This window comes from Alexandromys fortis, unplaced genomic scaffold (genome assembly GCF_014885135.2).
Source record: "Alexandromys fortis isolate MF-2015 unplaced genomic scaffold, M_Fortis_MF-2015_v1.1 scaffold_79, whole genome shotgun sequence".
In the NCBI taxonomy this organism is placed as follows: Eukaryota; Metazoa; Chordata; class Mammalia; order Rodentia; family Cricetidae; genus Alexandromys; species Alexandromys fortis.
The window spans coordinates 6,140,589-6,167,192 of NW_026067964.1; the positions used below are offsets into that span (position 1 = coordinate 6,140,589).

Sequence of the window (26,604 nt, forward strand, 5' to 3'; positions counted from 1 at the left end):
GGGATTAGGGACTTTCCTAGGAATGTTTCTCTGTGGTACACTTATCTTGCTCTCATTGGTTGGTTCACCCAACTGTGGCAGGATGACTTGCCCAACATTTATGTCTTACCTTGCCAACCAGCATGTCAGTGATGCCAGAAACCCAGGGAGATCTGCGGAGGTCTTGGGAACTTATTTATTTGGCCCTTACTCAAAATGGAACTTCTATCCAAAATGGCTTAAGTTTGGCTCTTTCTTACAATACCGTAGCAACAATGAGAGGTAAAGCTACTAGGCATGAGCCTGTGGGAAAGTCTTACTTCCTGCCCATGCCTCAGTTTCTTCCTTTGTAAAATAAGGTTGACAGTGGTTGCCTCACACCTGTGGGATGAGTGAAGGGTAAGCAAGACCTTGCAGGGGTCAGAAAGGACTCCTGAGGTGGAGGTAGGGGGCAGGGGTCACAAAAGCCAAGAATTGACAGGGCCATGGTGTGTTGCCTGACTCTGAAGTGGGGGAGCAAGGGTGGATGGCCCCTCAGGTGTGGAATCCCAGAGCTAGTAGGAGCATCACAAGCATTGCTCAGGAAGAGGGGAGATTCCAGGAGGGGAGACCCAAGCCTGGTGGAGTAGCTTCCCCTCACAGGAACTGAACCCTCTAACTCTCACTGACTTGATTTTTGCCCCTGCTTGAGCCCTGCTTCCTTGGCTACTCTACTGGAAGCCTCCACATGTCCTCAGTATTCTCCTCCCCGCTTACCAACTCCAACCTTCACAGACACAGCTCAATGTAGCATGCCAGCAACACAAATACAGATTTGCTCTTGGCTAGGAATATCTAGAATATCACCTCAGGAGTGAAGGCCTCTTGAGTCACCCATGAAGTCAGAGCTCCACAGAAGCACAGTATCAACTCACGTACCCAAATTGGCTTGTGGTCAACAGCTTTTTATTGAAGAGCCACTACCATTCGGCAGACGCTGAAGTCTTGCCACTCACCAGAGGAATGGCTGTGTGGATAGTGCGTGGCTATTGTGGAGTCCCATAGTAACAAGAGCTCTCCGGTGGGGAGGGAGAACCTTGTCTGAGGGTGTATAGTCAGGGTGGGAGGAATTGGCTTCTCCAACCGTGGGTGAGCCTCCTCAGGGGGCTGGTTCTGAGCTGGTGAAACTCTGGGGCATCCTTCTTTCCTTGTGATGAAAAATTCACTCTTTCCTTAGGCCTACTCCTTCTGGCCAGGAGAGCAGGCCCCATCTGATTATTTTAGGACTAGAAATTCCCTAGCCCCGGCCGGGCCAGCTCTTGTGGCAGACCCCCTGTGACATCGGTTTTGGCCCCTCCAGGGCTCTCTGCTGGACCGCACACCCATGCAATGAGGAGTTTAGTCTCGGTACCCCACCGCACTTCCATCTGGGGTTATCCTCTGGTTGGGAGACAGTTCCCGCTTCTGGGCAGCACAGGTTTCAGGGCTGGCTTTACAGGTGGATGATGTGACAAGGGCCGGAGCTGGAAAGCTGCCCAGTGCTAGAACTTTCTCAGCTTTTGTAGACCTGTGATTGCTGCCTGTCTGGCACAGTGAGATCATGACCTCTCCTTAGATGCTTGACTTGGACGAGATTTCAAACAAGCTTCCTGTAAACACAACATGTTTGTACAGATAGGACAATCTGTCTGATTGTCACCACAAACAGGGACCTAACCCTAGATTTTTTTTTTTTTGTTCAGACAGCAGGGGGTGGGGTGGGTTCTCTTTTCTCTTTCTAGAACGGGGATCCTTCCAGAATCACAGTGGCTCTGCTGGGGCTGTAGTTTGGAGCAGGCGGTTGGGAAGACCACATCTGTCTCCATGCCTGGGTGCCTTCTCACAGAGTCAAGGCAGGCGAGCAGATGCCTGATCTTAAATCCCCCCCCCCCCATGAGGGTTTCTTTCCATCCCTCCTTCAGCCTCCTATAAAGCTGGAGCGCTCTCCAGGAGCACTGGGCTGGTGCTGCTCTCAGGGTACACAGGAAGCCTTAGGGCTCTGAGGCACCTCTGCACACAAGGGCTCTTAACAACCTGCAGTAAAACACACTGAGCCCAGAAAGTAAACTCCCACAGAGGGGGGCCACATTAATGGGGCTGTCATTAGGACTCAGCGGCTAGCTGGAGTGATTTGTGCAGGCGACCTTCCAGGCCTCTAAAGAGCTGCATCAGGTCATTCCTGAGGAGGGAATGGAAGCAAAGAGAATGGTGTTAAAACTCAAGGAGTTAGAGGAAACTATTTTGTAAATAACAAAAGCAGACATTCATCCTCACCAGCAAGTGCTATCCCCATTCAGGAAGGGCAAGGGAGTTATTGTTAGTAGGGGATTTCCCAACCAACACCCAACACTGCAGGAAAAAGGGTCGGGGCCGTGGGACAGAGCTAGAGGATGACATAATGGGATAGGAGACACCTTATTCCTCAAACTGGCTTAGCTGAAACGCTCACCTAGATTCATTCCTTTATTGATTTGGAAAAAAACCGAAGAATTTTCTGCTTTACCCCCATGTGAAGCATCAGGACTTCGGAAGTCGCTCATGGGTAGATCACTGGTCCAGCATGCACGAAGGTCTGGCTCTACTCCCCAGCTGTGGAATACACACACACACACACACACACACACACACACACACAGAGAGAGAGAGAGAGAGAGAGAGAGAGAGAGAGAGAGAGAGAGAGGCATGCACACACACACACACCCATCCCATTAAAATAGTTGCATCTGTCACATTTGAAAATTAACCACATTTTTACAAATCTGAAAGGTAGAATTTCATTTTTTCTAATACCAGCTTTAATAATAAGTTAGAAACCTCTGTGAGGGGAATTCACTCCTTCAGGCCATAATAATTGAAGCTGCAATAACAATGAGGCTTTTCTTGTTTTGGTTTGGTTTGGTTGCAGGATGGAACCCAGGCCCTTATGTGTGCTGGTAAACCCTTTATACTAAAACATATCCCCAATCCTAATAGGGGTTACTCTCATTTTCCTCAAACATTTTTAAAGAACTTGATACCTAGTGATTTCCTCTTTAGAGGCGGAGAACCAAAGACCACAGACAGGTGACTAGTGAGTGGTAAGGCTGGGATCCGAACCAGGGAGTCTGTGCAGCCCCAACTTTGGAGGACTAAATTATGCTGCTAACAAGAACACGAGCGCCACACAGAAAACATTGTAATTAATAGACAAATAACTCTTTCAACATTTTCACATCAGCTGTTTTATAGGAGCTAAGAAGGCGTTATTATTACAGGAAACTTAGAGTTTGGGGTAGAAAAGTTTGACTTCTAAAGCCACAGATCACAGCCAACATCTCTTCCTCCTCAGCTTGGTTTTTGAAAAGAGCATGTCTCAGTGTGTGCCTGGCTTTCCTATGACTGCTCAGCACCTTGATCTCCTAGGAGACCATCTTCTAACCTACAGTCCAACAGGTTCTCACGACTGCCTCTCAAGAGAGTTATGAGAAACAGACTTTATCGTGTTCAAAACATGAAGATGCTTACTGTGAAATAGCCATTGGTTACAAATATAATTCAGACTTCTTATTTCCTTAAATCCCATAAGTATAACCTAAACTCTCTAGGTGGTGATTTTACTTTTGTGGATGTCTTTGATCATCTCGAGATCTCTCGAACACCTGAAAAACAATTCTCATTGAATGTGATTATGTGTTAAGAAGCAGTGTTTAGGTGTCCATGCGCTGTCCCAGGCCATCATCGGTCCCAGCATCAGGGGTAGGGGTGGGGGGAGTTATCTGGTTCTGCTCCGGTTCCTTTCATTTTAGATGCTAATGAAGACTGTGGTTATCTCTCTTTCTTTCTTTCTTTCTTTCTTTCTTTCTTTCTTTCTTTCTTTCTTTCTTTCTCTTTTTTTCTTTCTCTTTCTTTCTTTCTTTCTTTCTTGCCAGTAAAAAAATTTAAAGTGTCATGTGGCCAGTGATAGGTCCAAAATACTACAGAGAGCTTTCTTTACTATATATATATTATAATATTACAAATATATTATACATATTTAGTATGTATTTTATATATATTGCATATATATATTTGCCTTCCCCATATTCTGATGTTGCTTATTAGGTCAACTAAAGGGCCTTTGTCTGCAGTTGAAATGGAAAAGCTGGCAAGTCGATCACTGTGGGGATCAGTTTCTAAGTCTTTTGTTGTCGTTTTATCATTTTGAAAATGGAATCTACCTCTGGGTGCAGACACGGTGCATCATTACCCCTTAAAAGTTAATCCAGTTGGGCCAGCCAATTACCTGGCCAAGATACCACCCTTCAGGGAGGCAGGTAGGAGGAATAATTATCCCTTTAATCAGATAACATACTTGTCCTCCCAGAATTCCCAGCCTTCCTAGTGCAGTCTCTCTGAGCTTCCTCAGGGGTTCTGTTGAGTCCCCTGCTTCTCTGAGCTTTGACTACAACAGATAAAACCTTTCTTTTTCTTTTTTCTCTTCTGTCTTTTCCTTTGGGACACTGACTAGAGCCTAAGCCTGAGGTCGCTGGTTATCCAGGCTTTTGTCATCGTTTTTTTAATGCTCCCTACTTTCCATGGGGCTGCTTATGTGTCACGTGACTGCTCACGCAACGTGTGGCCTCCTTAACTCAAATGGTACAGCCTTTTCTTTTTCTCTGTCCTTCTTTTTCCCTCCGTACCTGCTCTGGGATTTTTCTTAAAAATTCTCGCAAAACTGTCCTCAAGCTTCCTTTTGAAGTTAATTCTTAAATTCTCTTACAAACAAGACTATGAGTCCCTTCCTGGGCACCCTGAATTCTCTATTAGCAATTCTATCCATGCATTCATTGTAGAAAATACTCAAAGCACAGAAACATTAATTACTCATAACCTTACCTCCAAGAAATCCTGTCCTGTCCTACACACATGTGGGTGCCTCTCATGTCACCCCTTCTAACTCTCCCTCTGGCATTATATACAAACCTGAAACGTCCCTCGTGGGCTCATGTGACTGATGTGTTGTAACTGGCCCGGCAGAAACCAGCACGTTCTAAGGCGACACCTATGCCCCTTAATCTGACTTTCAGACTTGGAAACAATGGGCTCTGCGGAGCTGGAATGAGCTGGAATTCCCCCTAGGAAGCCAGTGTTGGGAAGGAAAAGGCTGAAGCCTGGTGCCAGCCAGAGGGAAAACTTCCCAGGAAAGAGACTGCACACAGTTCCAAAAACTTGTCACGTCACCTTGTAAGGTGAGCCGGAAGTCCAGACAATGGCGGATGGGTCAGTGGTGGGCAGGACCACTCTTTGACCAGGAATTCTTAATTATGCTTATTTCTGTTTAAACTTTAATGCCACTTTGGGAAGCTGAAGATGGACTGGAGGGAGGTCACTGGATTTCTTGTCCTTCTTCCTTCTTCCAAATGCAGCCATATTGAATGAATCTCCTTTTTTGGTCTTTTTACTACTGATTTATTTCAATTGACTTCTCCAGGACAAGTGGCCAAATTTGACTTCTAAGTGTACAGACTGTGACCTCAAGTTTGATAAAAGTGGCACCATTTGGAGACGTCCGGGACACTTTAGGAGGTGGAGCCTCGCTGGGGGAAGCAGGTTATTGGGTCCCTGCTTCTAGTTCTCTCGGCTTCTTGTGCAACACGAATTGAATCGGCCTCTCCTCCATCACACACAAGTGTGTGGCTTTTTGTCCAGGCAGACGGGGCCAAGCAAGCAAAAAACAAGCTCTCAGAAGCCGTGAGGCAAAGAGTAATCCTTCCTCCTTCACGGTGTTTCCTCAAGGGTCTGGTTCGGGTGACACACAATGACGGGAGGTGTTCACATTTGCCCCTCGCAGTCGGCTCCAGCCCTCCTTACACAGACTTCTAATGAGCATGCGCAGCCGGTCCAGGACCACCCAGGCATCTGAAGCTGCACGTGGGCTCAGTCTGGACCATCCCTCTGTGTTCCACACTCCTGAGAAGAAATATAACAGATTTACGGCAGAGGCTTTCTGATATTAGAAAAGTGATGGGGGGGGGGGGAGGGGGGGGGGGGAGGGACATGATGACATCATGCTCTAGGGGACAAAAGTGTGAAGTGGGGAGGGTTGTGGAGGATACAGATGACAGCCTTCCTTGAGAAGCTGTGACATTTCTGATTAAGTCTCAATCCCTAGGACAAATGGCTGAGGTGCCTATTTAACATATCAAAGTGAACCTGGCCACCAGGTTCTCCTAGCATTTGTCAGCCCCTACAGGGCTTACAGAGCCTCCTGGCTTGTGTAGGTCCTGAACTCTGCAGCCCAGGGGGCTAGGCTGATCTTCCCTGTTAATACAACCATTTTGGTTACCCCACCACCAACTCCACCTGGTGCCTTTGGGCCTCCTGGTTGCTACACCTGGTTTCCCTCTCTGCACTCCCTTCCCCTCTCATCGCCTCACCTGGCTCAGCTCAGCCTTGTCATGTCCCAGATATCTGTTGCAGGGGACTGCTTGTTCGTCCCAGCCGCCCAGAACTGAAACAACCACACAGAAGCTATATTATTTGCAATACTGTTTGGCCAATAGCCTAAGTGTATTTCTGGCTAAACTCATATTCTAACCTAACCCATCTCTAGTCTGTATATTGCCATGTGGCTGTGGTTTATGGCTAAAGTTCCCAGCGTCTGTCTCCAGTGGCTCCATGACTTCTCTCTGACTCTGCCTTCCTCCTCCCATGCTATAGGCCAAGCCAGTTCTTTATTCATTAACCAATAAAAGCAACGCACAGACAGAAGGACCCCCCACACCAGATGTCCCTGACTCTAGCTCTGCTCTTTTTTATCTACAATAAATTTTCTCCTCCATGATACCCAGGAACAGTCATGGTCTTTCCTTCTTATTTCTTTTTTTCTTTCAGGTTCTGCTTTCTTGTCAAGATGGTTGCAAGAGGGAACGCCAAGGGCCAGAGGGTTGGTGACAATCTCTTCACTACAAAGTGCTGTGACTGTATTTTCTCCGAGACTGTCCTCATGCCTCATGAGTTACAGATGTTGTGAACTTTCCTCTGTGTCACTTGAGCAGTCTTGATGGTGGCTGTAGCCACAGGGCCCAGAGCAGTGCCAGGCACATGGTAGGTGCTCAGTCTGTTGGGATGAACAAACCTAGACGCTGTGGTTGCCCCTTCTCTCGGTGCCTGAGGATCATGGACCAGCCAGTAAGCTTCAGTGGGAAGTGCTCAGAATGGCTGGCTTCCTAACTCAAAGAATTATCTGGTTTCTGTTATTTTTGGGAGAGTCCCCAGTCTTGGCTTTCTCAGGCCGGTGTGTAGAATGGACTAAAAGTTTGAGGTTTTCCTCCACCAAACAAACCCAAACTCATACTCTTTGGTTTGATGGACAGAAAGCTGCTTAGGCAATAGAATGGGAGCCCTGGATTGCTGCAGCCTTTCTTTTGGTGTGTATGTAGGGTGGGGAAGGGGGGGTGTTGGGTTGGAGTGAAGAGATAATGAGCATAGGAGAAGAGAAAAAGGCAATTATTTTAAGCAGGACATACCATTTTTCAGGTATCGTGTGACATGTATGACACATATATAGATTATATATAATATATACATGTATGACTCATATGTATATTGATTATATACATGTATGACTAATATATATTATACACATGTATGAGTCATATATATGATTATATATGTATATGTACATCTATATATATAATCAAGTATGTTGCATTTCTGTGACAAAAGGACTCCTTTTTTAGAAGCTCTTGGGATTGAACCCAGCACTTTGAATATGCTGGGCAAATACCCTTCCACTGAGCCACATCCCAGGCCCTGTTTGTATTTTATTTAAAGATTTTTGAGAGGGGGTTTACCAAATCACCAGGCAGGCCTTGAACTCCTGATTCTCCTGTGTCAGCCTCATGAGGAGGTGGGATTGAAGGCCTGTGCCCCCAAGTCCAAGAAGGAAAAACTTAAGAACTGCTCTATCAAGTGACCTTTTAGTAGTTTAGAAAGTGACTTACTGTTGGACGTTGGACAATGGTCTTGTACCCTGTAAAGATTTGTCACTTGTATCGGTTTAATAAAATGCTGATTGGCCAGTAGTCAGGCAGGAAGTGTAGGTGGGATGACTAGAACAGGAGAATTCTGGGAAGAGGAAAGGCTCTGTCTGCAGTTGGCACCCAGACACAGAGAAAGCAAGATGAGAATGCCTCACTGATAAAAGGCACCAAGCCACATGGTTAACATAGACAAGAATTTTGGGTTAAGATGTAAGAGTTAGTTAATAAGAAGCCTGAGCTAACAGGCCAACCAGTTTATAATTAATGTAAGCCTCAGTGTGTTTCTTTGGGACTGAACAGCTGTGGGACAGGGCAGGGGGTTGGGGATGGGAAACAGAAACCTCTGCCAACAGTGACTACCTTTGGCCTGTTTTCTTTTTTTAAAATTTATTTATTTCTTTATTAATTAATTAAAGATTTCTCTCTCTTCCCCACCACCGCCTCCCCTTTCCCTCCCCCTCCCCCAATCTTTGGCCTGTTTTCTAAGTGCAAACTGCAGTTCCATAAGTACAAAAGGACATTAAACTCCTGTCACAAAGAGACTGAAAATCCAGAGGACCCAGAAGGACTTCATCCCAGTCATGTCTACTCTTCAGGCAGGGGGAATATCCTCCCAAAAGTCATTGTCTTTCTGCCTTAAAAAGTGTCTTTAGCACCGACTATCTGCTCTTTATGAAGAACATCTAAGTCCCAATTATCTGCCTCCTTTTTATGTGTACATTTTTTATTTTTAAAATTATAATTGCATAATTTTCCCCTTCCTTGTCTTCCCCCAGCCCCTCCCATGCACCCACCTTGCTCTTTCTCATGGCCTCTAATTGTTGTTGTTGGTGGTGTGTGCATGTATTGCTAAAGTCCTGCTAAGTCCATATAATGTCACTTGTATGTAAATGTTCTCAGGGTTGACTAATTTGATATTGGATATATCCACCCGCCCCCTTTAAGATTCGTATCTTGTGGGGCTCCTAGACACATGTGCACACTCATTGGTATTTCTAGGTCTCTCTCCTTCTACTCTGTTCCCAATTCACTTCCGCAGACCTAGCATGCAATGCTAAGAAGAAACTTGAACTTCTGTGGTTAGGGCTGAAAGTGTTTGGTGACTGTGCTCAGGCCATCATTATAGATGCTCACCAAGCATGGCAGCACAGACTTGCATATGGCTCAGTGTTCTATTATTGCCACCTTGAAATCCCTGCAAGCTGGAACAAGGTATCTCCTGATTTTATTTTTCCCTGGGTCCTACAGTTACCAATCTGTTTTGTTCACATTTGATCATTGTAAAAGACCTTTTGTGACAGTTGATCTTTAAAAGACTTTTAAATTTACACTGATTTTGTATGGGTTTGTGTGCCTGTGCATGTGCCACGGTGTGCTGAGGTCAGAAGACAACCTACAGGAATCATTTCTCTCCTTGTGGGTGTCAAGGATTGAACCCAGGGAGTTGAGCTTGGTGGCAAGCCCGTTTACTGGCTGAGCATTCTCAAAGGCCAAATAGTTAGTCTGGATTATCAGTTTGGCAAGATCTGGAATTAATGAACAGACACACCTCAGGCTGATCTGTGAAGGTATTTCTAGAAAAGGTTAACTGAACTGAGGGGAAAGACCCTTCCCCCTAGAATGAATGGGTGGTACCTTTTATGTCAGCCCAGATATGAAGAAATCAGAAGAGAGTGCAATGTGGTTTGCATGCTTCTGAGTCTTGCTGGTGAATGCATCTTTATCTTAGCAGCTGCTATATTCTTACATAAAACTTCAAATTCTTGGCCTTTAAATGTAAACTGAAAACCAAAGACACCCCAAGTTCTTCTAGGCCTTCTGTAGTGGAATGGGTCTGTTGAGGTATCCAACTTAGCATCTATGACAGCTATTGTTTGCCTACCCCATCCAGATCTATCTGAAGCCACTTCAGGAATTCTTCTCTTATAGGATCACATTGTATCAGTCCTGTTACTCTGCAGACTCTGCCTTGCACAGCTCTCTTCCTTCAGAGCATGTCTGTCTCCACAGCTCTCCTTCATCCATAACTTTTAGGTGGTCAGCCTTGGCCCCTGCTTCTCAGTGAGACTATTGTTCCAACAAGCCAGCAGAAACCAGCATCCCTAGGGGAGAGGTGAAGGAGGAAAGCCAAGGAAGCTGGAGAGTGGGAGAAGAGCCCCTGCAAAATTATCCTCTGCTCACAGGCCAATTCCAAGGACTCCAGCAGCAGAGAGAATTGCTGGTAGAAACCCGTTCCCGCCGGGCGATGGTGGCGCACGCCTTTAATCCCAGCACTCGGGAGGCAGAGGCAGGTGGATCTCTGTGAGTTCGAGACCAGCCTGGTCTACAGAGCTAGTGCCAGGACAGGCTCCAAAGCCACAGAGAAANAAAAAAAAAAAAAAAAAAAAAAAAAAAAAAAAAAAAAGAAAGAAACCCGTTCCCACCACTTTAAAATTAAGAAGATTACTGAGCAGGAAAACACTCATATTATTGGTTTCTATCACGCTGTGAGCAAATTCATGAGCAGCCGTAGGATGTTCACTAGCAGAGGCCTTGGCACAGGAGAAAATGTGAAGGAAAGAGAGGGATAATTGGGTCTTGAAGGAGAGAAGCTTCTGGAAGCATAGGTCAGGATTAGGCACTAGTGTGTTACTAACTAGGGCAGCTGGAAGGCAGAGTCAGATTAGCAGGGAAGTGAGGCAGGGGAGCTGTTGAGGCTTTTTGTTTGTTTGCTTGTTTTGTCTTCACAGTTTTGCCTGACTGTGAGGATGAGAGCTGACTGCTCAGAGTCAGTCTCTGCATGGTGGGTTTGTATAAATTTCCTGTGACTTCCATAAGTGACCACAAGCTGAATGACTCCAAATGACAAACCATTGTCCTCACAGCTCTGCAGTGTTGCCATCTGAAATATATACCATGTCACAGGTTTGGTCCCTTCTGAAGGCCCCTAAGAAAGGACACATTCTTTGACTGTCTTTATCTGATGATGGTTTTCTGGCAACTTTTGATGTTCCTTGGCTTGTAGACATGTCACTCTGGTTTCTGCAGCTCTGAACATCTCTGTGAGAGAAGTCTTCCTCTCCTTCTAGGGACCTGGCTTGCTGGATTGATGGCACACTCTAAGCGTGAGATGGTCTCATGATGGAGAAGGGTCATATGTCTATTGGTTAATAAAGAAACTGCCTTGGCCCTTTTGATAGGACAGCAGCTTAGATAGGCAGGGTAGACAGAACAGAATGCTGGGAGAAAGAAGCCAAGTCAGGCAGTTGCCATGATTCTCCCACTCCAGACAGATGCAGGTTAAGATCTTCCCTGGTAAGCCACCTTGTGGTGTTACACAGCTTATTAGAAATGGGTTGGATCAATATGTAAGAGCTAGCCAATAAAAGGCTGGAACTAATGGGCCAGGCAGTGTTTAAAAGAATACAGTTTCCGTGTAATTATTTCGGGTAAAGCTAGCCGGGTGACAGGCCGCAGCCCGCCACCGCCCATATTACAACAGTCTCAGCTCTAGAGCCCACCTTAGCGACAATTGTGATGCTTGCTCTATATTTTCAACCTGACCATGAGACATGCCAGGGAGTAATAATACTCCTTGTTTGGTGTATCTGGGAAGATGTTGCCAGAGATGTGGGACAGCAACAAAGGAAGAAAGCCCCGTCCGGAATGTGTGTGGCAACCGTCAATTGGCTGAGGGCCCAATTGATATACTAGTATAAAATTGGTAAAAGAGAAAGCTGGGGAGATGGCTCATCTGTCTTTCTGGTTCTGAAGCTTCCAGTCTTATGAATTAAGAGGTTACTGGGTTCTCAAATTCCCCAGCATGTAATCAGCTATTGTTGAACTATATAACCTCCTATGGTATAACTTAATCCAACAGAACACACACACACACACCACTTTGTTGGTTCTGTTCTGTTCTCCTGGAGAACCCTGACTAATATAACAACTGCAAAGACCTGAATTCCAAACAAGGCAATGGGGGCTTGGAACCTAGTATATCATTTTGGGGTCACAATTCAATCCATTCCAGGGTCTTCACATTTTCAATTTATGTTTGACTTTTGTTCTTGCTTACCTTCAGTTTTTGAACTGTGGGTGTCCCCTTGATAGAATTCCTGAAGTCTTGAAAACCATTATTAAAGCATAATAGCAAACCCTCTGCAGATCCAAGGAATTCTACAAGTATGTGCCCCAGGAGGCTGCAGGATCTGTGAGCATCCCCAGAGAATAGGACTGGAACAATGGTGAATGCCTTTGATGGCTCCGCAGCAGAGCCACAGTAAGAGCCAAGCCCTGTGCATTCAGCATCCTGTGCCCTGGAGTCACAGCACAGAAATGTGCTTGCCATCTGGAAACGGAAGTGGAATTGTAACAGAAATGTGGCGTTGGGACAGAAATGTGGCGTTGGGAGCTTTGCGTCAGAGTTAATGACTTGCTGAAAATTTTGGGAAAAAAAATCTAACAATATTGATGAATAAAGTCTATAATGGAGGAATCTCATTCATCCCTATCTTACCATGGGTGGGGGGTGCATGGCAAATTATATAAAATAACATCACAGATCAAACTCCTGACCACTAGTGAAGCTACCCTGAGATATTGGGCACTCAAACGTGTTGTCAGTGCCGCAGAAGGAGCCCGCAAGCACCATGCCACCATGCTGCATTCCAAGTCCCGAGCTCAACAGTTCAGACAGGGAAGATCAGATAAAAGGTTAGGGTTTTATCTCTAACCCTACCTGTTCTTTGCCAACTTGGGTCATTCCTCTTCAAGTATCAGTGTGGGCTGGAGTAGTCCGCAGATTGAAGGTGACATTTCTCTCCCAGTGGCAGGCTTCTTTTTAGGGTGCCAGGTAACCTCCCATCTCCTTCTTTTATGTTCAGAAAAATCCAAACAGCCCAGTGAGGCTCATTTACCTTAGCAGTATCTCAGGATCAGTGCTATCGCCATGTTTTAGTGTGAGGTGTTTTCACGGAAAAACTAGGGAGACAAATAAGGGGAGACAAATACTAGATGACATGTCACAAGGCTACAATTCTGTGCCACCATCGCAGAGGGCACAGACATGCACCAGACGATATGTCACAAGGCTACAATTCTGTGCTACCATCGCAGAGGGCACATACATGCACTAGACAATATGTCACAAGGCTACAATTCTGTGCCATCATCGCAGAGGGCACATACATGCACTAGACGATATGTCACAAGGCTACAATTCTGTGCCATCATCGCAGAGGGCACATACATGCACTAGACAATATGTCATAAGACTACAATTCTGTGCCATCATCACAGAGGGCACAGACAAGCACCAGACGATATGTCACAAGGCTAAAATTCTGTGCCACCATCGCATGGAGAGCACACACATGCACCAGATACAAGCAATATAAACCCTGACTGTGGGACTTTCAGATGATAGACCCCACAGCTCAAATCATCTGTATAGCATTGGAGGAAAGGACACTTGAATCCCCACCTTATACCTGGGGATAAAATTAATAGTAAACACATTAAAGATAAAAAAAATTTAAAATCAAAGCAAACATACACATTTTTAAAGAAAACATGAGGATATTAATTAATCTGCCCTAAGTGTTTTTACATGAAGAAATGATCATTAGCAAATTCGAAGGGAAATAATACACTAGGGAAATATGTAACTCACATTACAGGCAAAAATTAATTCTGCTCCCCCACCCACTTTTACAGAAAAAAGAACTATGACCCAGTAGAGAAATAGACAAAAGTTGAGAAAGAAGACAACTAACCACAGAGGAGCAGATATTTAAGGGGTGCTCACTGCGTGCACAGAGGAATACAGTCTTAAAGGTACAATTCAAGGGGCTGGAGAGATGGCTTAATGGTTAAAAGCACAGGTTGCTGTTCCAGAGGACCCGGGTTCTATTCCCAACACTCACCTAGTAGCTCCCAAGTGTCTGTAACTCCAGTTCCAGGGGACCTGACGCCCTCACAAGAGACATATGTGCAGGTAAAACACCAAATGCACAATAAAGTAGAAAGTAAGTAAGACAGCTTTTAAAAGTACAATTCAATTATACTTGTAAAAGAAGTTTATTTTTAAAAACCATTCAAGCATCTAGCTTTACTTATGGGATCAGGCAGGTACCATGTGTACTTTGTACAGTGGGGCTGACCTCAGAGGGGAGGGTCTTCATTGTACCCGGGGAATCCTGTAACCTTCACAGGCAGTGTGGACTACGCCCCAGAGAAGTCAAGTGCCTACTGTCCTTCTCAGAATGTCACAAGCACAGGCCAGCCAGAGAGGTGCAGAACTGCCTTTTATTCTGCTGTGCTGCCCCAGGGCGGAAAGACCTCCTGAGGTCAAACAAAGGAACAATGCAAAATATTGGCATTGGCCTTGAGAAAATGAGCAACATTAAAGGGGGGAAGTGGACCGCGCAAGTCTAATTAATGCTTGCAGAAGTATTTCCCAAGCTTTGGCTTTTCCAAACGAGAAAAGGACTTACTGGGTTTTCAACAGACGGGAGGTTAAAAGTTATTTTTTGAAAATGTTACTGGAGTCACAGCCTATGTCCTCACAAGCCGGGTCAGTCACCCCATCCTCAATGAGCAAATTAAAGGAAGAAAAATCAATGGTGGAAGCAGAAAACAGTGATTTACTCAGTGTGGCCACATAGAAAGACAAAGAGATCTAGTAAATGCCACCTCACCCCCAAGTCCCTCTTCAGGAGTTAAGGAGTCTGTGCAGTTAAGGAGTCTGGCCAAGGTATGGGCCTGTCCGACACTGTCTAGGCTCCCAATCTCTCCTACGAGGCCGACAGACAAACTGGACATTTTCTCCAGCGGTCAATTCACTCCTAGCTGATAAGTTCCTTTAGAAGATGCCTCCAGCACTTTAGACCTTCTCCAGTAGATGCCAAGGGGATTCTTCAAGTCTACTGTTTTAATAGTCTGATAGCCAAAGAGAGGGGCACAAGCATCATTTTGATTATATTAGTTGTTCCCAGGGAAGCCAGTTACAATATATATCCCTGGGACTGCATTTTTTTTCTAATGTGCAATAGGACTTTTTTACTTTAAGAAAATCTTTTCTTTGCTGCTTACTTAATGCAAACACAACTTCTGAGTATTGCCAAGGTGAAGAACAAGAAGGGACGAGCAGGACACGGTCAGTCACTGTAGTCCACGTCTCACTATCTGTTCTTTATATTTTGGTTGTTTGTTTTGTTTTGTATTTTAAGATAGGGCTTCTCTATGTAATCCCAGCTGCCCTGGAACTCATTTTGTAGACCAGACTGACCTTGAACTCACAGACCTTTGCCTGCCTCTGCCTCTGCCTCTGCCTCTGCCTCTGAGTGCTGGGATTAAAGGCATGTGCCACCACCGCCCAGCTATTAGTATGTGTATGAATGTTTGCCTGCTTGTATATATGTATAACATCTGCCTGGTGTCCCTGAAGGCCAGAAAAGGGCGTTGGATCCCCTACTGGAGTTATAGAGAGTTGTGAACTCCCAGGTGGGGGCTAGGAACCGAACCCTGGTCCTGTAAGAGCAACCAGTGCTCTTAACTGCTGAGCCATCTCTCTACCCACCCACCCCTTATGTTTAACAATAACAACTGGTCAGAACAATTGTCTGCAACTCCATCTGAACTGTTTCTATCATTGAGCTTGACAGTCACAGGATATATTGCAAATTTCAATTTGCTTACATACGTTTGTTACAAAGAATGATGAAGAGATTTAAAGATAAATAAGGCTTTTAAGCATTTGGTTAGATTATGCCGGGGATGATATTCCTGCAGGGGAAAGAGAAGAAAATTAGGTCTGTGTGCAGCAAGTATAAAATGCCTAGCCCAGGAGAATAACTTGCTGACCTAGTTTAAAGATAATAATGGTAAATGTAGAATGGCCATTTGAGCACACTCTAAAGAGTGATGTAAGAAGCTTTAAAAATGTCTACTTATTACATGTTGGAAATTATACATCTAGTTGAAGTAACTTTTTATAGCTCCAAAGAGAAAACCAGGTTTTCAATTTTTTGGAGGAAGACATAACCAAGTAATTGGAACGATTGCCCTTGGGAACAGCTGGCCAACCAATTAGGAAATGAAGACCTCATCCTTCCAAGTCTTTCTCAATGATGGAGTGACAAAAGGAAGTATACCCTACTCTGCCTTCCTGGTCTAGGTAGGCAGGTCCAATCTAGGCAGACTGCCTGGAAGGAGTGAGTCATGATGGGCTTGGCAGAAGCAGTGGAGCAGTAAAGAACACAGGGAGTCACAGTCCAGCCTCGCAGGAATGCAGGAAAAGCCCCAAGCCATGACCTACTCCCTGCCACGTCCCCATGGGTTGTGCAACCTTCCGACACCTCCCTCTGTCCTTCCACCTTGTATTCCCGCAAATCTCCTGCCTCCACATCCTCATCTGACTGTCTCTTGAGAACTTGCCTAGTCCCTCCTGTCTGAGATGTCAGCAAACACTGCTCAGAGTTGGTGCAGGGGCATGCCGCTGGTACTGAGGACGAATGGCTGCTGTGTTGCTCTTGTCTGGTGCTGTGGAGACAGGCAGCAAACACCACAGCGAGTAGAAGCAGCAGCTACCTACCTGATGTGATTTGAGAGTGCAGAAAAATCCGGGTGGGAAGACAGATGGACATGGTGGGAACAGTAAAAAGCCATTCTTTTTATCTAAGTAGTGCAAGAACACACAGGTGAGTTTGAAGTAGGGACAGAGATGATATAGGAAAATATTCGGAGCAGACAGTACTGGACCAAGTTTGCTGAGAGGGGACATTCGCGGGCCCCCACTGCTGGGACAGACACTGTGTGGGACATCCCTGCATGCAATTCCATTTCACTTTTCCCCCAAACCACATGGCACGGTGGCCTATGCTTTGTGTGCTTGGCTCAGTATGGAACGTCCCGGGGCCTCATTGCCTCTTGGAATTCTCTATTATTCTTTGAGGTTATAATATAACTACACCATTTCCCCCATCCCAGTACTCCCTGCAACCGCTCCCATATGCCCTCTGCCCCTTTCACATTTGTGGATTCCCTTTTCATTAATTAAAATGTCTTTCAAAGGACCATTACCAGGCTAGCAGTCTGGTGGTGGGGCATACACTTAGCATGAGAGAGGCCCTGGGTTCAAATCCCTCCTGCACCGGCATAGGAAAAATAGAAGGGGAGGAAGGGAGGGAGAGTGGACCATTAGAGGATACAGGTAGAGCCAGGAATAAGAAGGACAAACTCCTCCCTCAGTGCAGTTCTCCACAGAGACCAGAACCTTTGCTTGAGTCCTTTCTCCTGAACCTGATCAAAGCCTGGCAAGTGGACCGGTGGGCACCATCCCTTTCTCATAACACATCCTTGTGCCCTACGTGTCCTGACTGGGCTGCCAAGTTCTACGTAGTTTATAAAAGACCAGTCTGATGATTTCCCTCGGTTCCACAGGGAGGATTCTTGGATTGGTCCAGCCTCACATACCAAGAAAATGGTCCATTCCAAGATATACTTAGAACTTTATCAAAGTCTCCAGTCTTCACGTCTCTAAAAGCCCAATTCACCTTTTACTAGCCTTGTTTCCCATTCCTTCCTGTTTTCAATACGAGCCTGGCCTCTTTTCTTTCTCTTTCTCTCTCTCTGTCACTGTCTCTCTCTCTCTGTCTCTCTCTCTCTGTCTCTCTCTGTCTCTCTGTCTCTGTCTCTGTCTCTCTCTCTCTCTCTCTCTCTCTCTCTGTATGTGTGTTTTCAATTGTTTACTATGCCAAACTCTTTCTCAATGGATCCCTCGGCCTGGACTTACTTTCCCGTGGATCATTCTTGTCTCTTAGGCCAAAAGCAAGGCCTGAGTGAGCTCCACTTCACTCCATGTAAAGAGGCCCTGTTTGTTTCTCTACAGCACAACATCCTGCCTGTTTCTTCAGTCACACAGCACAGCCTGTAATCATCTTGCTCATCATATACTTTCATATACTTACATATAATTTTGGATACTTACTATACTTTCTACTCTATAATCATGCCTACTTTGCCATGATATAATCCCAAGGACCAGATCTACCTTTCCTCTGCTCCTACCCTAACATGTGGTTCATACAAGGTACTCAGCAAATGTTTCTTGATGATGACAACGGACAGGAACTCTTACTGGGAATGCTAGGTCCATGACTGTGACCAGCTAGCTAGGGAAGATTAAGAATGGCTTTGCCGCGGAAGAACTCAATCTTCAATTCTTTTTCTATTCTGTGCTTGTAAAATTATTGTAGCCTGGCAGTGGTGGCACACCCACTTTAATCCCAGCACTTGGGAGGCAGAGACAAACAGATCTCTGTGAGTTCGAGGCCAGCCTGGTCTACAGAGAGAGTTCCAGGACAGGCACCAAAGCTGCACAGAGAAACCCTGTTTCAAAAAACCAACCAACCAACCAACCAAACAAACAAAAAGACCATTGTGCTAGCTAGTTTATGTCAACTTGACACAAGCTAGAGTTATCTGAAAGGAGGAGAACCTCAACTGAGAAAATGCCTCTATAAGATCCAGCTCTAAGGCCTCCACAGGAACAGACCCAAGTGAGTGAACGAGTCAAGGACATGTGCAGGCTCGGGAGAGTAATCTCAGCAGGAGCAGGCCCAGGTAAGCAACCTCTGCAGGAGCAGGCCCAAGAGAGGGACATCTGTGGAAGCAGGCCCAAGAAAGCAACCTCTGCCAGAGCAGGCCCTAGCCAGTAACCTCCACAGGACCAGGTCCAAGCTAGTGACCTCTGCCAGAGCAGGCCTGAGCCAGGGACCTCTGCTGGAGCAGGTATGAGGGAGCAACTTCCAAGGGCCCAGGCCCAGGCCAGGGACATCCACAGGAGCAAGCCCAAGCAGTACCAAGTCACTGACCTCCGCCAGAGCAGGCCTGAGCCAGTGAGCTCAACGGAGGTAGACCCAAGTGAACCACCTCCGTGGGACTAGGCCCAAATCAGCAACCTCTGTGTGAGAAGGCCTGAGCCAGTGACCTCTGTGGGAGCAGGCCTGACCAGCTGTCTGGATTGCAGAGCAACCACAGGGATTGTCAAGCAACCTCCAGGAATGCTGAGTGACCTCCAGCTTGACTGGAACTGTGGCCCTGACTCCATCACAAGGAACAACCATATGAGCCTTGGAACTACTGGTACCTGGAAAAGTGATCACCAGAGACACGACCCAACTACACCATTCAGAGGAAAAGACGGGTAGAGAAGGTAAGAACACACTCAACACCACAAAGAGCAACACAATACCAACAAAAACTAGTGGCTATTAAACAACAAGACTTGAAAACCCCAAAACAGATGACAGAAGAAAATGACCTAAAAAATAACCTTAGCAGAATGTTTGGGGCCCTTAAAAAAGAAATGGAAAATTTATTCAAAGAAATGTAGGGAAAGACAAACAAAAAATTTGAATAAGTCAACAAATCCCTTAAAGAAAACCAAGAAAAAAACAATCAAACATATGAAAGAAACTATTCAAGATTTAAAAATCAAAATAGAGACAATAAAGAAAAAAAACACACTGAGGAAATTATAGAAAGGGAAATCATGAGAAACAATCAGAAAATATAACTGCAAGCATAAACATCAGAATACAAGAAATGGAAAAGAAAATCTCAAGTGTTAAAGACACAATAGAGGAAATAGACTCATCAGTCAAAGAAAACACCAAAATCTAACAAAAGCTTCACATAAAATATCCAGGGAATATGAAATGCCATAAAAAGACAGAACCTATGAATAATAGAGATGGAAGGAGAAGTCCAACTCAAAAGCTCAGAAAATATATTCAACAAAATTATAGAAGAAAACTTTCCCAACCTAAAGAAAGATGTGCATATAAAGATACAAGAAGCTTGCAGAACACAAAATAGAATGCACCAAAAAACTCCCCTCACCACATAATAATCAAAACACTAAACATACAGAATAAAGAAAGAATATTAAGAGCTGTAAAGAAAATAGGTCAAGTAACACATAAAGGTAGACCTATCAGAATTACACCCAACTTCTCAATGGAAACTATGAAAGCCAGAAGATCCTTGTCAAACATTATTTAGACATTAAGAGACCGGAGATGCCATCCCAGACTACTATACCTTCTTCTCAGAACCTCATGGATCCTTCTCTAAAATAGAATACATACTCGGTAACAAAACAAAACTCAACAGATATAAAAAGAAAGGAATAACCCAAAATATCTTAGCAGATCACCATGGCTTAAAATTAGAATTAAAGAACAACACTAATTTCAGAAAGTTCACAAAAACATGGAAATTAAACAGTGCTTACCTGAATCACCCAGGAGGACTAGATGGCAGGAAATAATCAAATTGAGAGCTAAAATTAACAAAATAGAAACAAAGAAAACAATACAAAGAATCAATGAGGCAGAGAGTTGGTTCTTTGAGGAAATCAACAAAATAGACAAACTTTATCCAAACTAAACAAAAGGCAGAGAGAGAATACCCAATTCATAAAATAAGAAATGAAAATGTGGACATAACAACAGACATGGATGAAATCCATAGAATCACCAGGTCATATTTTGAAAACCTGTACTCCACAGAATTGGAAAATGTAATGGAAATGGACAATTTTCTGGATGAATATCACTTACCAAAATCAAATCAAGACCAGATAAGCAAATTAAATAGACCTATAACTGCTAAAGAAATAGAAATAGTCATCAAAAGTTTTCAACCAAAAATATCCCAGGGCCAGATGGTTTCAGTACAGAATTCTACAAGATTTTCAAAGAAGAATTAATACCAGTACTCTTCAAATTGTTCCAAATAATAGAAACAGAAAGAACTTTGCCAATTATCCTGATACCCAAACCACACAGAGACATTACTAAAAAAGGGAATTACAGACCAATCTCCCACATGAATATTGATGCAAAAATCCTCAATAAAATACTAGCAAACTGAATCCAAGAACATATCAGAAAAATCATTTACTATGATCAAGTTGGATTCATCCCAGAGATGCAGGGATGGTTCAACATATGAAAATCTGTCAATGTAACTCACCATATAAACAAACTGAAAAAAAACCCCACATGATCATCTCATTAGATGCTGAAAAAGCCTTTGATAAAATACAACACCCTGTCATGATAAAGGTCTTGGAGAGAGTAGGGATAAAAGGAACATGCATAAACATAATAAAGGCAATATACAGCAAGCTGACAGCCAACATCAAACTTAATGGAGATAAACTCAAAACGATTTCACTGAAATCAGGAACAAGACAAGGATGTTCACTCTCTCCATATCTATTCAATATAGTTGTTGAGGTCCTAGCTAGAGCAATAAGACACCAAAAGGAGATCAAGGGGATACAAATAAGAAAAAAAGAAGTCAAACTCTCATTATTTGCTGATGATATGATAGTTTACATAAGCTACCCAAAAATTCTACCAAGGAACTTCTACAATTCTTACGCACCTTCGGTAATGTAGCATGTTCCAAGATTAACTAAAAAAAATCAGTAGCCCTCATTTATACAGATGATACATGGTCTGAGAAAGAAATCAGAGAAGGGGCTGGAGAGATGGCTCAGTGGTTAAGGGCATTGCCTGCTCTTCCAAAGGTCCTGAGTTCAATTCCCAGCAACCACATGGTGGCTCACAACCATCTGGAATGAGGTCTGGTGCCCTCTTCTGGCCTGCAGACATACACACAGACAGAATATTGTATACATAATAAGTAAATAAATATTTAAAAAAAAAGAAATCAGAGAAACATCACCCTTCAATATCCAAAAATAACATAAAATATCTTGGAATAACTCTAACCCAACAAGTGGAAGATCTGTATGACAAGAACTTTAAGTTTTTGAAGAAAGAAATGAAGAAGACACCAGAAAATGGAAAGATCTCTTATGCCCTTGGGGAAGCAGAATTAACATAGTAAAAATGGCAATCTTACCAAAAGTAAACTACAGGTTCAATGCAATGCCCATCAAAATCCCAGCAAAATTTACAGATCTTGAAAAAATAATACCCAACTTCATATGGAAAAGCAAAAAACCCAAGATAGCCAAAACAATCCTGTACAATAAAGAAACTTCTGCAAGCATCTCAATCCCTGACTTTAATCTCTACTACAGAGCTACAGTACTGAAAACAGCCTGATATTGGCATAAAAACAGACAGGAGGACCAATGGAACCAATCGAAGACCTAGATATCAATCCACACACCTATAAACACCTGATTTTTGACAAAGAAGCAAAAAATATAAAATGGAAGAAAGAAATCATATTCAACAAATGGTGCTGGCATACTGGATATCAACACGTAGAAGAATGAAAATAGATCCATAGCTATCACCATACACAAAACTCAGAGATCCACCTGCCTCTGCCTTCTGAGTGCTGGGATTAAAGGCGTGCACCACCACTGTCCAGCCAAATACTGGAAAACATTTTTGGACAATGTAGAAAGAATGAAAATGTTCCCTATTGCACAGGACTGTACAGAGAAACCCTGTCTTGGGGGGGGGCTAAAAAGGGGGGACTTTCTGATTATTATTGTAACTTTATCTTTTATCCAGGAATATAAGCATATTTCTTAATTTTAATGTATACTGATTACTTCTAGTATTTCTGTTATTAATTTCTATTTATCTACAGTGAAGTCAGAGAGTCTATATACCATGTAGCTTTAGTCCTTAGGAATTTGTAGAAAGTTATTTCATGATATCACATATGATCACTCATACAATCAGTTCAAATAAATCCTGGCCTGGTAATTCAGGTCTATAATCCCAGCCAAATGGGAGGTTGAGGTAGAAAAACAGCAAGTTCAAAGTCAGCCTGTGCAACTTAGCAAAACCTTTCAGAAAACACTGAATAAGAAAAGGCATGGGACTGAGTTTAGTGATAGGATACTGATGCAGATATATATGGGTTCACCCCCAATACCATAATTAAATGTGTACCCATCTCAACTGGAAATAATATTCTGTTATTTAAGTCTTCTAGAAACAAATTCTATCAGCTTTTAAAAAAGATATATGTCTCATTCAAAGTACATTTTCAGTCATTCTTAGTGCCATTTTGAGATAATATTCCACATTTTCTATATCACTTCTATTGTAGGCAGTTGTCTCTTCCATAGTCACGCTTTAAGTGATGTCGGAATTATAATTGAGAGCTATTTCAGATGTTCCTCACTGAGTCTTAGTTTTACAAGCCTTACTGTACGATAACTAAGGTAGTTTTCACTCTACTTTGTTGTTTGTTTTGTTTACAAGAAGGAAGGCTTTATTTTGATCCACTGTTTGAGGTCATGGTCTCATTGGCCAATAAATGGACCTGTCTCAAAGGAGGTGAGTGCCATTCCTAGAAATGGTACTTGATGTTATCCTCTGGCATTTATACACATGTACGTATTTACATAGGCACACACATAAACATGCACACAAACCCACACAAACATGAGTTCAACTAATTTAATTAATAAAAAAAACAAAACAAAATCTGTTCTGGATGGGCAGCTTATTGAGACTTTTATCATTGTACTCTAATATCCAGAGTATAGATTAGAGCTCTAACTTAAGGCGATGGGTTCTCCAATGACTCCAACGGTGGACACTAGATTGGATCCCTGGTCAAAAGGGCCGTCATCTGGCCTTCTGACCTCTTAGCTCTACCTTCAGAGAAGGCAAAAGCCCATAGTTGTATGTGTGTGTATGTGTCTGCATGTATCTCTGTGTGTGATTGTATGTATCTGCTCATGCCGTGTAGGTAGTTTTTCATCAGAACTGTAGATTAGCTCTGTCCTGCCAGCCACTCCCAAATAACCACACAGAGACTTATTATAGTTAAAAATGTTTGACCAATACCTTAGGATTATTACTAACTAGCTCTTATATCTTAAGTTAACTTTTACTTTTATCTATGCTCTACCACATGGCTCAGTACCTTATTTCAGTATGACATGTTCATCTCCTGCTTCCTCTAGAAGGAAGACTCTCTGACTCCACCCTTCTTCTTCCCAATATCCTCTTAGTCTGGCTCTCCAACCTAATCTTTCCTGACCAGCTATAAGCCAATCAGCTCATTATTGACCACGAGAGTAGCACATCTTCACAGAGAACAAAAGGATTATTCCACAGCCATGCTGAGTCATCTCCCTGATGTCTGTCCACCAGCCAATTTCCTTTATCACCTTGAAAATTACCAGATTCTTAAATATTTTGTCCCATTGCCACTAGATTCCTCTGTGAGGAAACTGAATTAGATCAGCCACTCTATCATTTCCAAAATTTTGCTTATAAAAAGAGAGAAGCTGGGTATGGTGACTCACACCTATAATCGCCACTCTCAGGAGACTGAACCAGGACAATCACAGTAAAGTCCAGCCCACCAGACAATGGTGGACTACTGAGCAAGACCTTGTTGAGAGGGTTGTTGGCTGTGGTGGCTCAAACCTGTAATTCCAGCCTTTGGAAGGACGAGGCAGGAGGTTTGCCATGTGTTCAAAAACAACCCGAATCACATAGTGAGATTTAAGCTAATGCAGGCAATGGAGTGAGTGGGTCCCTGTCTCAAAAACTGAAAGCAGGAAGGAGGGTGAGGAGAGGTGAAGAGAAGGTTATAAATGTAATTGTATTGCCTCATTATATCACCAAGGTTAAAATGTGTACTTCGGTTTCAAGGTGATTAATTTGACATTTATACCAATATAAAGACATGCAAACTTTTGTTTCTATACTAGAGTATAGGAAAAAAAAACTAAAATTATAGTCAAAGTTTGGGAATTTTCAAAAACTTTATGATATGGTGAATGGATTTGGGAGAGTCCTCCTTTGTAATCTTTATCTTGAATCAACTTTCTCTCTCTCTCTCCTCCTTCCTTCCTTTCTTCCTTCCTTTCCATTTCTTCATTTTTCTCCCTTAGTTCAGAAATACTCTTACAAGATGAAATATATTACCATAGAATTGCATGATTTTTGAATTAACCTTTTGTTTTAAGAGAATATTGAAAATAGTTTCACCATCAAAAACTCACTCTTCAATTTCCTTTTTCTATTCTGGGATTTTAAGATGTCTCCTCTATTTTCCCCTAGGGCTTTTAGCTCATTTCCCTTGGAATGATTTCTTATAGCAGAATGTCCCACTTTAAAGGGGTCAACATTGTATCATAAGACAGAGATAAAAGTGGGTCAGCTCTGGGATGGACACATACTGGAGTCTCTGAAATCTCTGGAGATTGAAGAGTTGGTGAGCTCAGCATCTTGCCAGGCAGATTCAAGAGTGTCTTCTGCTTGACATATGCCCTAATAAAGCAACCTTATATATCGTGCTAACTGCACTACTAAAATCGGGCTAAAGCATATGGAGTTTTCTCTTTTGGAAATCAAGCACTGCACTTTCTTCGTAGTTTGGAGAGCTTTAGGCCTGATGAGTTTACCTAGCACAGACTGGATTCCCTGTGACTTTACAGGTAAGACTCCTTCCAAGAGGATGGAGGTCCATTTTTCTCACACTGGATACATCCAGTTGGACAAGTAAGTGACTGGGGACTGCAGCTTCTAGAATGAACTCTAGGAACCAAAGCTTAATAAGTGTCCTAGTTAGGGTTACTAGTGGGGTGATGAAACAGCATGACCAAGGCAGCTTGTGGAGGAGAGGGTTTATAAGGCTTATAAGGAAGGAAGTCAGGGCAGGAACTCAACAGGGCAGAAACCTGGAGATAAGAGCTGGTGCAGAGGTGATAGAGGAATGCTGCTTATTGGCTAGGGTCTGCTCCCACAGTGGTGGTTCCCTTGTATCTGCTCCTGTGGGGGTTGTTGCCTCGGGCCTGGTTCCAGTGGAGGTCACTTGCTCAAGCCTGCTGCTGTGGAAGTCACTACGTTGGGCTGCTCCAGCATAAGTCACTGGTTTAGGCCTGTTCCTGTAGAGGTTGCTGCCTAAGGCCTGCTCTGGCTGAGGTCACTGGCTCAGGCCTGCTCCTGTGGAGGTCACTGCCTTGGGCTGCTCCAGTGGAGGTTCCTGGCTTGGGCCCAGTCCCATAGAGATCTCTGACTCAGGACTACTCCCTCAGTGGTTGGAAGACTATACTTAACTGTGGGTACAAGGCAAATGTTTATAGTTGTTGTTATGGATTATGCTGGTTCAGTAAATAGATGATTGCTGTAGATTCTCCTCCAATAACCATGACCTCACTAGCCCCTGGGTAGTTGGCTAAGTTTCCAGTACCAGGCATGGTTTTCCTCTTGTTGAGTGGGTCTTATATCCAACCAGAGAGTTGTTGGTTACTGTCATGGTGTGCATGCCACTACTACGCCTTTAGGGTTACTGTATCACATTGACCATTGTTGTAGTTCACAGGTGTCATAGCTGGGTAGGATTGTTGGTTGCCTGTCTCATTTAGAAATGCACATGGTGCCTTCTAGTGCCATGAAAGCTAGTCCTCAGGGAGGGACATTCAAGTTAGTTCCAGCTCAGGGCCTTCTGGGCTCTTTTTTTTGAAGTATATTTCTTTGACAATAGGGGCTTACATACTTGTCTAGGTAACCAAGGGCAACAGCAACAAGCTGTGTGTTTTGGGAGTCGCTTAGATAGCCCTACCATGCCAAAAGTTTTAATTAGCTTGATTTTC

The 26,604-nt window shown here is 43.6% G+C and overlaps 1 long non-coding RNA gene across 1 annotated transcript; it reads right to left on the bottom strand.

The window, feature by feature from the left end:
• Nucleotides 1-923: 923 nt before the first annotated feature.
• LOC126508553 (uncharacterized) lies at nt 924-14,040 on the bottom strand. Its single transcript, XR_007593873.1, has 5 exons — nt 13,907-14,040; nt 12,721-12,962; nt 4,939-5,925; nt 2,447-2,586; nt 924-2,176 (listed from the first exon to the last, which is right to left on the bottom strand). It is a non-coding gene; the product is annotated as an uncharacterized lncRNA (long non-coding RNA).
• Between the last annotated feature and the right edge of the window lie 12,564 nt (nt 14,041-26,604).